General features: G+C 40.0%; 1 long non-coding RNA gene across 1 annotated transcript; it reads left to right on the forward strand.

Moving 5' to 3' along the window:
• Positions 1–5,965, forward strand: LOC146575097 (uncharacterized). The gene is made up of 4 exons (XR_014892527.1): positions 1–286; positions 1,517–1,784; positions 3,342–3,443; positions 5,228–5,965. It is a non-coding gene; the product is annotated as an uncharacterized LOC146575097 (long non-coding RNA).
• Positions 5,966–16,751: the final 10,786 nt, after the last annotated feature.

Here is a 16,751-nt window from a genome sequence, read left to right on the forward strand (position 1 = left end):
CGTGTGTATATGTGGACTCATTATTAATTGGTAAAGACATACAGCGTGTCCAAAGATTATCTGTGTTATACATTATTAGTTTGTTTTTAAAGCGATGATGTGTTCCAAAATTTCAATGTCACGGCTCACCTGCACACAGCCCAGCGGAAAACAATGTTACAAGCTGCATGTAATCAAGCACATTTTCAGTTTACTTCAACTCTTCAGTAGCCTGAAACTATAATGTTTTGAGTGTGGAATCAAGTTTATGAATGTTCTGGGAACAATGCTGACTCGCTGCTGAAAGGTATTTATTATAACCTCTACTACCTTTCCGATATTTACCCTCCGTTTTACTGATATAAAATACAATATTAGTATTCATTTATGACAGTATTTATGCTTAAGATAAATTAAGCTCTAGTGAAATGTTTCCTAAGTTTGCATCCATGTTTCAAGCTGTTTGATGGCTTGAGTGAGGGCTAGGTTTCCAAAGAGAAGAAGAGATATTGACATATAAAGACAAGAAGGAGGAGGAACAGAAAAAAGAAAAGTAACAAAAAGAGAAGGGGGGAAAGAGGGTGATTCGGGGAACAAGACAAAAGTAGATCAAGCAGTTCTAACTTTAAGTAATCGTTTCCTGTATGACTTTGTCAGTCTCTGTCATTGTTGTGGAATAATTGTTCTAAAGGTCACACAGCATTTCGATCAGTTATAGACTTTGGGCCATTGCAGCATTTTGATTATTTTCTTTTTCAGCTATTCTGTTGGATATTTGCTGCTTTGCTTGGGATCTGTGCTTGGATGCTGTTGCATGGCGTAGCTTTAGCTTTTAGAAAGATGGCCTCACATTTGACTCTAGAATACTCTGGTATACAGAGGAATGGATGCAAGGTGTCATCATCCCTCCCCCACTATGCTGACAGCTGGTATGAGGAGTTTGTGCTTTTGTCTTCCACTTTGATCTTGTATCAAGACCTGCAAACTGCCAAAACATCCGCTTTTATAGAAGTGCTCACACTTCATCAGTTCATCAAGTACATTTAATTAGCAGCACCTGAGTACTACTTACTCTCTTAAATCCTATGGAAGGAGTGAGGGTGTACTGTTTCTGCATTTTGGTTTAGTTTTTTGATTAAAAAAAAAATGTCACCATGCAACATGTAATGTTGTTGTTAATCAGAGGTTATTTTTAAATCATTTTAAAAGCTGGTAAAGACGTCACTATTTTGCTTGTGTCCTGTTGTATAACTACAAAACTGACAGAGGGTCAAAATTTTGAAATGACTGTAGCTACATTTGTTCATAATTTAGCCTTTAGTGTTTGCTTTTGTTGGTGGTGGCAAATATTTTTACTAGTTTCTTTCTCTGTGAAAATCTGAAAGTTACAGATGTTGTTTACACTACAAACCCATGTTAAACAATGCTGGAGGTCAAGAAACACTCGTTAATGCACTCAGAAAGAAATGAGTATTACAAGTCACATTGTTACATTGTTAACACTGTATTATATTTGTTGTCTGTGATGTGCTCACAGGTGCTGCTCCAAAGCCGTATGTCACAATACTTGAAAAAAAAAGGGGAGTTGGAGTGTGAAGTTCCAGGTGCTTCTCCTAAACCTACAGTTGAGTGGTGGGACAGTGACAACAAAACACTTCCTTCTAAAACGCTGCAGGACCGACAAGAACAAGATCGCTTCCACATAATCATCCAAGCTACTGCGCCAAAGTCCGGCTGCTATCGCTGTGTAGCCACACAGATGAACATCTGGCATCAGATTTCTTCAAAGATTTGTGTGCATGAAGGTGAGTGGTGGATAATTCTTCAAATAAATGTGAGGAATAAAATATGAATATGTGCATAGAATGAACATCAAGTTTGTGGTCTGGGGGTAAAAGCATTGAAGATAATTTATGAAAAAATGAACATAAACAGTTTGGCTTCCAGAGAATTTGTAGAGAGAGGTGTGTGCTGAATTAACACTGATAAAGCACAATTACAATTTAATTCACAATAATGAAGAAAAATGTACTTTTTTGCAAAAACAAAATGAAAGGGAGAATGCTGTCAATTTCTGCTGTAACATAAATAATTTCCCAAATGTGCACATCCAGCATGCTGTGGAACCACAGCATTGTAAGGTGGTGACAGATGTACCCTTAGGCCCCCTCCTCGATTCAGAGATGGTCTTTCCCTTTTCACGTAAATGGCCTCCTTGACTCCGCGCTCAAACCAGCGTTCCTCCCTGTCCAGAATGTGAATATCCTCATCATTGAAAGAGTGTCCACTGGCCTGTAGGTGTAGATATACTGCAGAGTCCTGGCCTGACGAGGTGGCTCTTCTGTGTTGTGACATCCACTTCGCCAGAGGTTGTTTGGTTTCCCCGATGTATAAATCCTGGCAATTCTCCTGCACTTAACAGCGTACACTATGTTACTCTGTTTGCATCGGGGGACCCGATCCTTGGGGTGGACCAGTTTTTGGCACAGCGTGTTTTGGGGTTTAAATTCTGTGATTGCAGCCATTCCCCAGCTCTCTGTGAATGGGACTCATGGCCATTGATCAGTGGGCTTTGATCAGTGGGCTTTGGTTAGTGGTTGTTGATCAATGGTCATGAGAATTTGCATAATTATGATGAAGGAACTGACCTCCCAGCCCATTGTTCCTTCAGTGGGCTGGTTTCAGTCATTGTGCAAATGTACTGTTTATAAGATTGAAACCTGCAGTCAGCTGAGACTGAAGAAGTCTCCGCGAGGAGTGACAAAACGTTTCTCCCACTGAAAAATGCTACGTCCAGATGAACAGAATCAACTTTTGGAGACTAATCAGTTTAGTGTAATTATTATTTCATTACATTTTTTATTAAATTAAATATTAATTAAATATGTTTGCCATTCTTCAGTACTTCAAACTGATACTGAGGGTCTCAGATTTCATTTTACTGATACAGTTATAAGAGGAGGAAATATCTGTTTTTACTGCACAGTCATGCTGTTTAGTCTGTGAGCACATGCTCAACATTGGTAGAGCCATCCCACCTTCTAAAGTTTTATCCTGGAGGTGGAATCTGATTGATCAAAAATGAATAAAATGACCACATTCAGCCTGGATTTGATGAACATCCAAACTTCTTACATGAAACAACAGGTTTCAGCAACACATTCCAACACTTCCCTGTATCTGCACTGACACTCACTGTACCCCAGGAGATTTCAGATAATCAGAGTTTCTTCTATAAATCACTGTTAACTGTCATACACTTTAGATCAGCTTTTATTTTTTCCCCTTAAAGGTTGTAACCTATGTTCACTACATGCTTACTGTTATACTGTGAGAATAACTTTACCTTTTTTGTGTTTCAGATGTCCAGTCGGGGACTGGGATGATTGAAGCTACTGTTTTTTTTGTTATTTGTGGAATAATTGGAGTTTTTGTTGCCATTTAGTTTTACTGCAAATCTTGAGGTAAGTTTGAGTAATGTTATGTGTCACCTAATCTATGATGTGAGGGAAATATTCCTGTTAGTGTTTCAGTTTCAACACAAAATCCATATCATATTCTTAGAATGATGTATTTTTCAAACACATTTGTTGACCCTCCTTTAACCTCCTACGACCTGGCGTCCACATATGTGGACATCACATTTTTAGTCATTTAGACCAAAATACTACATTTTGCTGTACAAGGCCCTGATGTCCACTTACAAGGACATTATACTGCCTCTATTTTATCAAAATTTAACCCTCTCAAGGCAGGTGTTGCCGATTTGCAACAGTTAAAAACTAACAACCTGATTACCCCACATACATATTTTATGATTTTTTTTTTTTTTTTTTTTTTACTCAGAAGTACCACTGCAGGACTTGGTTGTGCATTAGCAACAAAAAGTTTAATTTGAGCCTGAGAGGGTTAAAACCAATATCCTCTATGTGGCTCTCATTTGCAGGGTGGCTGTGGCTACACTGTAGCTTGCCATCACCAGTGTGTGAATGGGTGGATGATTGTATATAGTGTAAAGCGCTTTGGGGTCCTTAGGACCAAGTAAAGCGCTATACAAATACAGACCATTTACCATTTAGAAACAAAAATTAGGTAAAAAGAAAAAAAAAAAATCAGGTGATTCTTTGGGACCTGATGAATGTAAAAGCAATCAGCCCAAATATCAAAGAGAAATTAAAAATGCATGCCATGGAAGAGTTCGGGTCTTAGGAGGTTAAAGAAAACTGAGCACATTCCCACTGAATTTCCAAAAACATTTTTCAAATCGTGTCTTAGACTTTCTCTTTCATTAAATATTATTTTTATTTATTCATAGCGACTGGACCAATCTTGATTAAACTTTGCATTGCCTAGAGCACTGACATCTATATGACCTATACAAATTCCACAATCATTCATATATATATATATATATATATATATATATATATATTTGACTGTTCAGTGGAGCGCATAATGTTGTGTAGCAATATAATAATCTTAGCATATGTATGTGTTTATTTCTCCTATTGTAGCAAAGGCTTTGGTAGTTATATTAATTATTATTTCATTTCAAATAGCGTAATAGTCATTTGAAAATCTACATATTTTCAAGTCCCTGTAATAAATGAATGGCGGAGAAGACCACATATCAGTTCTTTTCAGTTCTTTTATTACTCTCGGGTGCTGTCACTTGACACACACACACAGCTGTAGCTTTCCAGCTCTCAGCTGCACACTTCCCCAACAACAACAACTAAGACAGGACCTAGTTTGCCCTTTTAATGCAGGAGCGGTGTGATCGTTGATGCCACTCAGATGTCCGCCTCGCCGCAGCTGCGCCACAGTCCCTTTTTTTTCAAGATCCAAATATCAGGATAATGCTTCAAGTCTAAAACACAAACCAAAAAATATGTATAAATGCTGAGGGGAATAAATGGAGAAGTTGATGCTGGTGAACAGGGTTACCTTTGGCTCTGACAGAAACATTTTGAAACCTTTATTTATACGGACACAACAGTGCATTTTCATCAGGTTCCATTATAATATAATTTTAACTATGTGTAATAAATATACAGAGCTGTTAGGAGTGGCTGTCCCTGAAATGACAGAACAACTGGTCAAAGACAAACCAGACAGAGCAGATAAAATGTGTTTTATTACCCTGATAAAAGATGTATAAGACAAATTTGATATAATTTATACAGTCTGCATACGATAAAGACAGATATGATTTAATTTAAGTATTTTGTTTTCTGCAACCTCACAGCTGCAAAGTCACAGGAACAGTGTAGAGCATCCAGTTATCTTAAAAATCAAAGACCACACAAACGACTCTCTCCACTGCTGAAATTCTCTGCTGTGATCTGAAGCTGTGCAAAGGATGGAAGAAAACCTTCACGTCACAGAGCTCCACTCCACTTTTTCCAGGATGTGAAGCTGGAGTGTTATCAAGAACTTTTTATTTCCTGGACAGATTTGATGAAACTGTAAAAAGTTAAAATTGGTCACAGAGCTGTTTGATATCATTTGACTTATTTGTAATTTTTGTAAAAGTAATGTGAGGGTAAATAAGATCATAGAATAAGTGATGACAGTAAAACATTCAAGTGACACAAAAGGAACCAAACTATAAGAGACTGACCTGAGAGGTTTGTGTATGACTGAGTGTGGATGAATATCTGCAGGTAAACTGTAAGAACATCAAGTGACAGTGCTCAGGAGCTCACATTGATTCAGCTGTATTAAACACGAGCACTGATAAAACAGATGCTGAAAAATGATAATACACTTTGTGTATAATGTGCCTTCTTTAGTGTGCATGTGCCTTTGGTATTAGTTTAGATTTTTAAGGCAGTAAGCCAGTCTGGGGTGTGCTGCTGATGATTGATGCTGGAATTTGACTGAAAGTATGTTTATGCTGTTAACTGATGATTATTCATTATTAAGTAATTTCAGAAAGTGCTTAAATATTTCTGAAAATCTAAATAAAACAAATGAAAATAAACTATTGTGACTTTTTTGTCTTCAAACTGTTATAAAGTAAAACAGAATTTATTAAACTTTTTTAAGTCCTATTTGTTTTTTGAGGGTAAGAAAAATTTTGAATGCAGCAGATATTCTGTTATTTAAATGTATTAAATTTATTTATTGCTTAAAGTTTCTAATATCAGACAATTGTCTAATGTTAAAAAAAGAAATCAAAGTGTTTCTACCTGCAGCAGCTGATAGTGTGTTGGAAGGATTGTTTCTCTGTCAGGAGTCCGTAACTGTCCGTTAGTGATGTTTCCTCCTCAGAGGACTTCCACTGCGATGGAGTGTCTTCTGCTGCTCGTGTGCCTCTGTCTGCTCACTTTGTCTGGGTCACGTTTGGACATGAAAGCGGTAAGAAAACTGAATGCACTGAACTGGAATCAGCTGGAACGTGGAGTCTGGAAACTGCAGTTTATCAGTGGAGGGTGGATGAGGTGGGCATCAGCATTCAGCCATGTTTAAATGCACTACTAAGGTAGCCAAATGTTACACATACAGAACAGCTAAAAGGAAAATCCACCAAAGTCTTTATTTACTCTGTAAATAAAAGTGTTTAGGATTCTCTCTGCATGATGAACAAGAAACACCATCATTCCAAAAGGTACTCCCTCACTGGGTGTGGTGGAGATGGTGGGCTATAAAACACCAGAATCAAAAGCTGTTCAGTTATGATCTGATGACTGTGAAGGTCAAACAAATGATACTCATCATTCTAATCCTCATTAAACCACTCAGTGAGCCTGAAGAACCTGACACAACTCAGGATTTCACATTCAGAGTTTTTTTATTTGCTTTGACCGGGTGTTTGTGACTGGTTCACTTTGCTTCGGCACTTTGCAGTGCTCAGAACTCCGGCTCTCTGCTGCAGCCGCTCTCCTCCTCTCCAGCCTGGTCACTACTGAAATAATGCAGGCATGATTGGAAGATGCTCACCAGATGCGAAACTCTTCTTTTCCTACCATCACGGCCTGAACCCGCTGCTCCACTCCTCCCCTCCCCTTTTGTTTCTCCTAATCAATTCAATTCAGTTTTATTGAATTCAATTTTAATTTTATTGGATTGAATTTACATTTTATATTTGCAAAGGAATTAAAATCATCTGTTTGAGGTGCGAGTGCACAGGAAAAAAACAAACCAAAAAACATGATTGGAACTGTAATGTGATTTCTGTATTTAGCACAGCAGTGTATCACACTCAGCACTGCTCAGATCAATACTGAAGTATCAGCTGAGGTCATGTGATTACAGCCTCGTCAAACAGCTGCTCAGCGTCTGAAGGTGTTGTCTCCATCCTGCAGAAAGATGCTGCTGTTTCAGAGCAAAAGTGCTTTCCATCAGACCTCATTAATACTGCATCATCATCATCATCATCATCATCTTCCTCATCAGGGCTGCTGGGAAGTTTATTTATAGATCTTATTTAGTAATGCAACAGTTGTGGTTAATAATGCAGATTTAAGATGTGACCTCTTCCTCTCTGTCTTTGATTCAGTTACCAAAGCTCAGTGTGAACATTGACAGGAACATTCAGCTTGTTTGTCTCTCTGTCTTTTCCTTCAGTTCTTCAGTTTGGCTGTAGCTGCAGTTTGGAAGCTGTAGTGGTGGAAAGTAACTAAGTACATTTACTCAGCTATCATGTTTGAATGCACTTCTAAGGTAGCTTACTGTTAGGTATATATAGTGAAACTAATTAAAGGAAACATCACTAAAATCAGCTGGGTTATGATCTGGTGACTGTAAAGACCATAACATATGATTCACATCATTTTCATCCTCATCAGAGCGACGAGTGAGCCCTGCTGAGCTGTACATGTCCACATCTGTACACATCTGTCCAAATCCTCTAAATCATCATTCCCATCAGAACAGAAACATTTTGTTCTAAATATTTTTAATCTGTTTCTTTCCTAAACATCTATGTTTAAAAAATGACTTTATTCATGTTTACAGGAGTTTGACCAGTAGTGAGAACAATTTTGATCCAAACCATGGCAGCAAAACGCCACCACATCCATTCAGTTTTTATTTTAGTTCTAGCTTTAAGATTTGCAATTTGAAGCAACTATAAACACTTTTGCCTTTAAAAACACATTATAAGAATTCCTCTGGAGCATTAACCCACCTGGACTCGTACAAATAAAAAAGCTGCGATCACAATATTATGATATCAACTGATCCTTTCAGTCCTGTAAGCTGTGAGATTTGGCCTCCATGGATCAGACTTGTTTGTTCACCAAATCACACAGATGTCACATGAAAAAGTAAATCTGCCATGATGGCAGGACCTAAAGTTTCCCAGCAGGACATTGCCCAAAGCGTCTCACACACTGCCTCCTCCAAGTCACCTTTTTCCCGTAGTGCATCCCTGTGCCAGGTGTTTCCCAGGTAAGCGATGAACCAACCCCTGTCGTCCACATGATGTTAAAGAAAATGTGATTGATAAGACCAGACCACCTTCCTCCATTGCTCTGTTGTCCAGTTCTGATGCTCACATGGCCATTGTTCACATCATACTGCGATGCACTGTCTATCAGGCCCAGCATGAAATCTTATGGCAGTTTGAGCTACAGTAGTTTGTCTGTTGCATCGGACCACACGGGATGACGATCACTCAAATCATTAAACTTTTTCTTGCTTCTAACATCAACTTTGAGGACAAAGAAGAGAAGATCAGTGCTGTTCACGTCAGATGTCAGTGGACAGACTGTTATACCTGACCAGTGTGAATCAGTCATTAAAGGCATGATCCCTGTACATCAGAAACCGTTATTGTAACGCCTCTTCATAAATGAGGAAGTAATTCCAGACCCATCAGTATACCACCCACTCTTTCAGGAACGGTAGGAAAGGTTACAGCTGAACGGCTGATGAAATGCTGAGATGGCAAAAGTACAGATATTCTGTACTTAAGTAGAAGTACAGATACTTGTGTTAAAAACTATTCCAGTAAAAGTTGAAGTACCAGCTCTGAAATGTACTCAAAGTAAGAAAGTAAAAAGTATCTCCTTGGACTACTGCCAGCTATTTCTGTGAGCTATTATCAATTCCTTCTTAAAATGTATTAATTAGTACTGTGCAACAGGAGAGCAATTTTGTTGTATTATCATTCATAAAATAACAATAATAATCTTCCAAAGAGCTTTTTTGTATGAATAAACTTGACATAACTTCAGGTTTGAGGCTCCTAAACATGAAAAAGACGTTTAAGAAGAACAAATCTGTCAACAGCATCAAATCTTAGTGGTAAATGGGCTCATGTGGGCACGACTGACCACACTTGGTCAGCACTTTTCTGTGCACACTCACCCACTCATGCAGCCTTATATGATATCCGAGAAGCACTTTGATTATATGGCACATACGAACGATAAATCAGACCCTGTTTCCTGGTACTTTGTTCTGGTCAAAGTACTCGACTCAGTTTAAACACAACTGCTGCCAACAGCTGAAGATCTGTTTGCCTTTGTTTTTGTTATTTTCACCCTGATGCTGGCATGTAGTAGAGAGGAGTGAGTTTCATGACACCAACCTTCAGTCCACAACTGTCACTGGAAACTTCTACGCCTACAGATTCTTTATGAAGTCAAGATAACGTGCTGTACAAAGGCCGACGTACAAGGCTGTTATTCCACAAGCTGTGACATCTGGGAAATCAGGGCTTCTGTACACAGTCAGCTTGTTGTGAAATCTAATTTCTTCACAGGTGTGTCATTCAGAGGAAAAGTGGGAGTGCCGGGATTTTCTGAAATCTGTAAAAATAACAATAATAAAAAGATAAAAAGAGGGAAACGCGTTTTAAAAAGTACAAAATCTGTGTTATAAAACATGTAAAACAAAAGTCTGAAATAATGAAAATTTATATTCATATTGATTTCTGAGGAAGACAGTAGGACATGAAAAACCTTCTGTCCAAATGAAGGTTTACATTCACAGCTGACTTCCTGTAAACTGTCAGCAGGAAATCTCTGGGATCAGGTTTACAGACGTAAAAACCACATGCATTAAGTCTTATAAAAACATTTCAGCTTCCTGTGGAGACCATAACAGGGTTATAGCTCAGCTCAGTGGGTGGATGAATCATAGCTCACTTTATGCTTTGAATTTCTTTGGACACAAACTGTAACCACGCCCACATTCTCAGGTTCTCAGTAAACATTTTATTGCCGGATATAAAACGGCTCTAACTGTTATTTAAGTTGTTGTAAATGACGCGTTATGTCATAAAATCTGAAGTCTACCTGTTGATTAAGCTAAATGAGACACTGTGTGTTTTTATAATTCAGCTGAAGGCTGTGAGTCACACTTTATAACACTTCTATTGCACCCTTACATATGATAACATGACAGACTGAAACTGACCAAAGTCAAAAAACCTGGAGCTCATGAAATAGTGCAACACAAAAGTCTGTGAAAGACACTGAAGCTCAGGAGACAGTTCTTCAACCTTTCAGGGGGCCGACCTGGAGGTCGAGGGCACAACGGTCCATAGTTCAAATGTTCAGGGGGCCGGCCAAGAGTCCAACAGTGGCCACGGAGCAGATCAGGGGGCCGACCACGTGGTATGTGGCGGTGGCTAAGCGGGCATGACTGACCACACTTGGACAGCTTGGCTGGCGGTGACATGGGCGTGTACGAAAACCCTCGGGTGGCTTTGCAGGTGGTCGACGATAGTGTGAATGCGAAATGTGACACCTTGGGTGGTTTGGTGGGTTTCCGTGGACGGGCTGTCTTGACAGGCCCCGGACGTGGACGTGCTGGACGTGGACGTGGCTTGGCAGGCAGGATGAGACCAGGCATGGCGACACCTCTGGCTGGGTCAAGACGAGACCCGGTGGCAGCATGGTGGCTGCAGGCGATGGAGCCGGTGGTGGCGCTGCAAACGAAGGTTTTAGCAGACTGATGAACCTCTGCCTCTGTAAGATCATCTTTTTACACCTGATCACATCACTGACCTGCTTCCGTTTTACCAACTGTTCCTCCTGCTGTTTCTCACTCAGCCTTGTGTCACCTCTCGTTGTCGGTGTGCAGATCCCTGTGCTCTGTTTTTATTTACAACTTTTTAAATTCTGGTTGCACTGTTAAATGTTAGAACAACATTATAGTCATGAGAGCCCCATGTTGGTTAACACTTCTTTCCAGCAGCTTCTTGATTCTGGACCTGCAATCATCTGCAGATCTTTACTGTATCAATGCACAGGTTTGTAGAATCAGAGCTCTCATTGTTTAAAAAAGGTGTGAATTTGAAAATAGATCCATGGTTATGTGATCCAGTGTAATTTTGTAAAAGTTCACCACTTTGGCATAATTTAAAATTACTGTGTGGCAGCATTTGTTCAACCCTCTTGGTCTTCACCCGGAATAAACATTTTTGATGATCTGTTCGACGCTCAGGGCCTTCGTTCATTTCAGGACTTAAGGACACTTTTTCCCTTCCTGCGTCTTCTTACTTTGTGTACCTGCAGCTCAGATTTAAAAGCATGTGTTTCCCCTGGGACTCTCCCCTCCATTCTCATCCCATGCTGGACTGGATCTTGCCCAAATCTGTCAGATCCTCTGTTTCCATAATTTACAACAAATGAGCCGAACATGATGTAAATCCTCTGCCCACTGAATCTACTTGGATTAAGGAACTGGGAGAACTACAGGTTGATATAGACTGGGATACAGTGTGGACTAGTCTAAGTTTGACTTCTGTGAACTTGGCACATCAACTAATTCATTTCAAAACCATCCACAGAACCTACACTACACCCTACAAGAGATTCCAGATGAAGCTACAGGCTTCGTATCACCGTCACATGTGCAACGATTCATCACCAGGCTCTTACACATGTTCTTACACATGTTCTTACACATGTTCTTACACATGTTTCACATGTTTTGGGACTGTCCAGTTATATCTGACTTTTGGGGCTTTGTGAACTCTGTGTTATCTGAGGTACTGGAAGTTTTTTATATCCTCAACCCTGATCTTTGTCTCCTTAATGATTCCTCTGACATCTCCTTAAAACAAATACAATGCAAAATCTTGTTTGCAGGATTCTCATCCACAAAGAAGATAATTACAAAGCACTAGTTCAGTCCTGACATTTGAAATCATTCTTGATTGGATGTTTTCTTTGTATCGTTAACCTTGAACTTACCACTGCAGGATTAAATAAAGCTCGACCCACAACTGTGGAAGCTTGGAAAACCTTCTCATCCAAAATTATCAGCTGGAAGAGGCAATAACTGGTTGTAACTTGTGTGCGTTCTAATATTTGTATTTCCACCGTATTTTTTTCTTTCCTCTCTCCATGCCTTGTGACCAGTGTTGTTTTAGGGAACCAACCCTGCTGTAAATCAATAAAACTTTGAATTTATTGATTTAGTGATGAGTCGTGTTTGCTGTGGTGATAAGTTACTGAATTAAAACTGATTTAAAAATGTCCAAACACTACAACATGTATTAACTGTAGTTCTGATGTGAAGAGACGCCACATCATGTAAATCTAAAGAGCTTCTTTTTCTCTGGATAAATAAACCTGACATTAAAATAAGTTTGTGGTTGATAAACACTGTAAAGCACAGACTGCATCAAAGCGCCCTTTATTCCATCCATGCAGCACATCGTTGATCACACAAATGAAACATCACATTATTTTGGGGCATCTCGCTCAAGGACGCTTTGCTAACCTGGCATCAACCTGACCTAAGTAGTGGAGACTCTCCTACTCCTCCTCTCTTCCTCCTCCTCCTCTTCCTCTACAAAAACCTTCACAGACCTGTTTCCAGTCTGTCTCCATGTGCCTGCAGTTTTTCCAAGAAGGTTTAATAAAAATGTGCAGAGTTATATCTGAGTTAAATATAGTTAAATATCTGAGTTAAAGCTGCTTTAACTTGTCTTATTAGCTGACTTTTTAAAGACTTTATCAAAGTATGTGTGCTTCTCCTGCTCTGAGATTGAGCCTGGTGCCACGTAAAGCTTCTATATGCTGCACTTTGTTGTGGTTAAAGTACTCGACCATTTTAAATTCATCACTGTGGATCAACCCACAATAAACAAGAAGGAAGAGAGCTGACTCTGTGTACCTCTGTTTAGGTTTGATTTTCACTCCCATGCTGGCCTGTAGTGGAGCTGAAATGATCTTCAGAACTACAAACCACAAAGCCTCGTGGCTGCTGCATCGGCCCAAACCTCTGCTCTCAGAGTCACAGACACGGTTTCTTCACCTGTAAAAGGGCCGTGATGGAGAGGACGAGGTCTAAAGAGGTCACAGCTCCAGTAACGCTCTCCTATTTAAAATACCTGAAGTGCATCAGCTGTCAGTTTTCACTTTCACATGAACACGAGTGACAAATAATTAGTCGTGCAAAACGAAAAACTTGTAAAGCTGCATTCTTCACTCACTTTCATAGAAGTCTACGAAAGAAGGCTGCATCGTGAATGTCTGTGGTTCCTGAACAACCACAGACGTGTGAGGCCGTTAATCCTGTCAGTGCTGGAAAGTCTGGTTTTCTGGATGACGGCCAGTTTGTTGTGAAATCTGATTTCCTGACAGGAAGTCTGTCGTTCAACTGGAGTTAAAAATCTTTGTTCTTTTTAATAACTTCATACTCTGGGTTGTAACATCGTTCCTCTATTTGACTTTTACATGAAATTGAATCAAATATATAAACGCCTGCAGTTCATTCAGTTTCCAGTAAAAAGAGAGGTTTGAGAACTTGGTGGTAAAATCCCAGCTTCTGTGAGACACAAACAGATATACTGAGAACAAAATAAATAATAAATCTGTTTAAATGGGATTTTTCTGCTGATCTGTTGGATGTTCTCCGAGGGGGGGGTCTCGTCATCTGGGTCAGTTTCAGGATGCACCAACAGCCTTTATTTCATGTAGTTTCATGCAGTTTTATTCTGAATCATTGATGAGCAGTGGCAGGAAATTCCACAGTTTTAATCCATCCATCCATCTTCCTCTGCTTATCCAGGGCCCTTTGTATTGAATTGTTTTTAGCTAGTTAGTTGGTCGTTCCTGTGTCTGGTTTCTAGCTTTATTTCCTCACCTGTGGGTTGGCCTGTGTTCACCTACACCTTGTTTTCCCTGAGCTGTGTTCATGTCCACTGATGGTCCTGTGTTTCCTTTGTCTTTGCTTCTGTCTGCGTTCAGCCTCAATAAAAGTTTTTTGTTCCCTAACCTGTGAGCATTTAGCTCCAACCTGCCCACTCATAACAGTCTTTGTGTTATCAGGGGATCATTTTGGCGGATTCTTCAGTAGTAGGTCTGATAAAGTCAGAAAAACAAAACTTAAAGGTGAACTCACTGCTTTGTTTCATTGACTCTGATTTATGGTCCCAAACACTATTTCAGCTTTTTTTATAACTGTAAATGATGTCATGATGCCCACAAACATAAAGGATTTATCCTCTGCTGACTCACAGTTTACTCCTCACTAGAAGCACACCCTGCTCTCTGCAGTCATTATCAAAGCACAAATCAAACCAGTTCCTCCAACATGAATGCTGCTCCCACGTTTGATGGACAGCAGATAATTTTATCATTTAATCTTGTTTACACTCAGTACACTTTCTCTGGAATACATTTGACTTACAGCTATGTGATTGTGATAACCAACCAATCCAAACACAGATTTGAAGAGAACCGGTTCCTCCACGCTCTCCTCACTAGCTTTGATTGGCTGTAGAGATGAACTTCAACACACTGAAAGCCAGATGTTATTCTTCAATCACTGGTCTTAGTTTCAAGTTTTATTTGACACAACATGTTTATTTTGGAAATGATGGTCCTGTTAAAACCAGGGCAGGGTTCATGGCAGATCCACTTTGTGACTGACAGGTTGCTACAGTACATGTTAGCGTCTCTCACTGATCATAACTTCAAACAACTGAAGGGCTGCCCAATACTCTTATTATTGTGGGTCAGGGATAGCTCAGTAGGTAGATTGGTTGCACCATGACCATAAGGTTGCGGGTTTGAATCCACTGAACGACTACCCTGAGGTGCCCCTGAGTATGGTACCGTCCCTGCACACTGCTCCCCGGGCGCCTGTTCAGTGGCTAGTAGCAGTTTTAGATACGGGCGACACGGGCGGTTGCCCGGGGCGGCATCGTGGTGGGGGCGGAATCACGGGCATCGGCAAAAAAAAAAAAAAAAAAAAAAATGCTCGTTCTCATGCTGCCCCGACGTCAGCCAGCGCATATTGGGAATGGCATAGGAACCATCGGTTTTCTATCGCCCATTTGCTGGGAGTAAGGGCGCCCTTCGTTTTCGAGGGGCGCCTGCTGCTTGCGGCGCAGAGAGGAGAGGGCGGGGCGGCGCGGGATTCTCTTACCGGCTGGAGCAGCATCTAATAACCAACTCGCAAAATAAAATAAAAACAAACCAACAAACACAAAAACACCAGACATCATGATACAGACTTATAATTTGCACCGATGTTTTTTCGAAATTCTATACACGAAAAGTGAGCGCGAGAGCCCTCCGTGCGCCTGCTCGCTGCTGAAGTCAAAGTAAACTTTATTGTCATCTCCGCTACAGTCCAGTATATAGAGAGACGAGACGACGAGGCTCCAGTTACAGCAGTGCAAGTAAACAAACAATAAATATAAGAAGAGTAAGAAAATAAATATACACTTTAGGACTCGGGGTAAAGGATCAATAACAATTTAAATTTACAGTTTGATGATTTAAAGTCTCACACACAACCCGTCGAAAGGGGAGGGGCCAGCTGCTTCCAAATAGAGCGCATTTCATTTATAATGATGTAAATCCAAGCCCATTATGTATTCATGATTTGAATCCTGGGTTGTGTGAAATCTCAGAAATGCACCTTAGACAAAGTGAATCTGTGAACTAAGGTGTAGGTGTGTTAGATCATGTTGTGGTGATCCTCGGGTTGAGGGTTGGGTGTTCATACTGGAGTGCAACATTAAAACCAATGGAAGATGGACAAGTTCAAAGCCATCAGGTGCTCAGTTTAGAAAAAAGAGAAAAGAAGAGGAGGAGAAACGAGCAAAAGATGCAGGTAAGCAGATGTGTGATTGGATAAAGGTCATCCTGAAACAATCAGAATCAGAATACTTTATTAACCCCTAAGGAAATTATGTGCGTTACAGTTGCTCCAAGAAGAAATGGTAAAAATAACAACAGTAACAGACTAAACTCCAAACATTATGTTACAGATTTTAATATTAATTAGTCATTGTCAATTGTTGATTTCTCCTGTTCTCATTGTATGACGAATTATGATGGCTGTTTGGTAGCCGTTTGCATACTATGCACACTCTCTCTCTCTCTTCATATGTGTGTGTCATTCAATCAGAGCTCCCTGACCTGCTGTCCATCTACACCAAGCGGTGCAAGTCCAAAGCTAGGAAGATTATGATGGACCTCTCCCATCCCAACAATGGACTCTTCTCACTGTTGAGGTCTGGGAAGCGCTTCCGCTCCCTTAAGGCCAAAACAGAGAGAATGAGGAGGAGCTTCTTCCCCCAGGCTATTCGGGCCCTGAACCAGGTGTAGGACTGGACTCTCCCACACATCACATCACCACACGCACTCTGGTTTTTCTTTATGCACACTTCCTATAATTTATAATCTTTATAATCTCTTTCTGCTATTTGCACATTTTTACTGTAAATTTCTAAGTTAATTTGTAAATTTTTGTAGTAACCTGTAAATTGTAAATACTGTAAAACTTTTTTTCTGTCATTTTAATGGTCGGGCATTGTACAGCTACAAGCATTTCACCCCATGTCATAC

Source organism: Mchenga conophoros, linkage group LG5 (genome assembly GCF_057382185.1).
Source record: "Mchenga conophoros isolate Kocher_MC1m ecotype Shallow Benthic linkage group LG5, M_conophoros_male_GT1.1, whole genome shotgun sequence".
Classification (NCBI taxonomy): Eukaryota; Metazoa; Chordata; class Actinopteri; order Cichliformes; family Cichlidae; genus Mchenga; species Mchenga conophoros.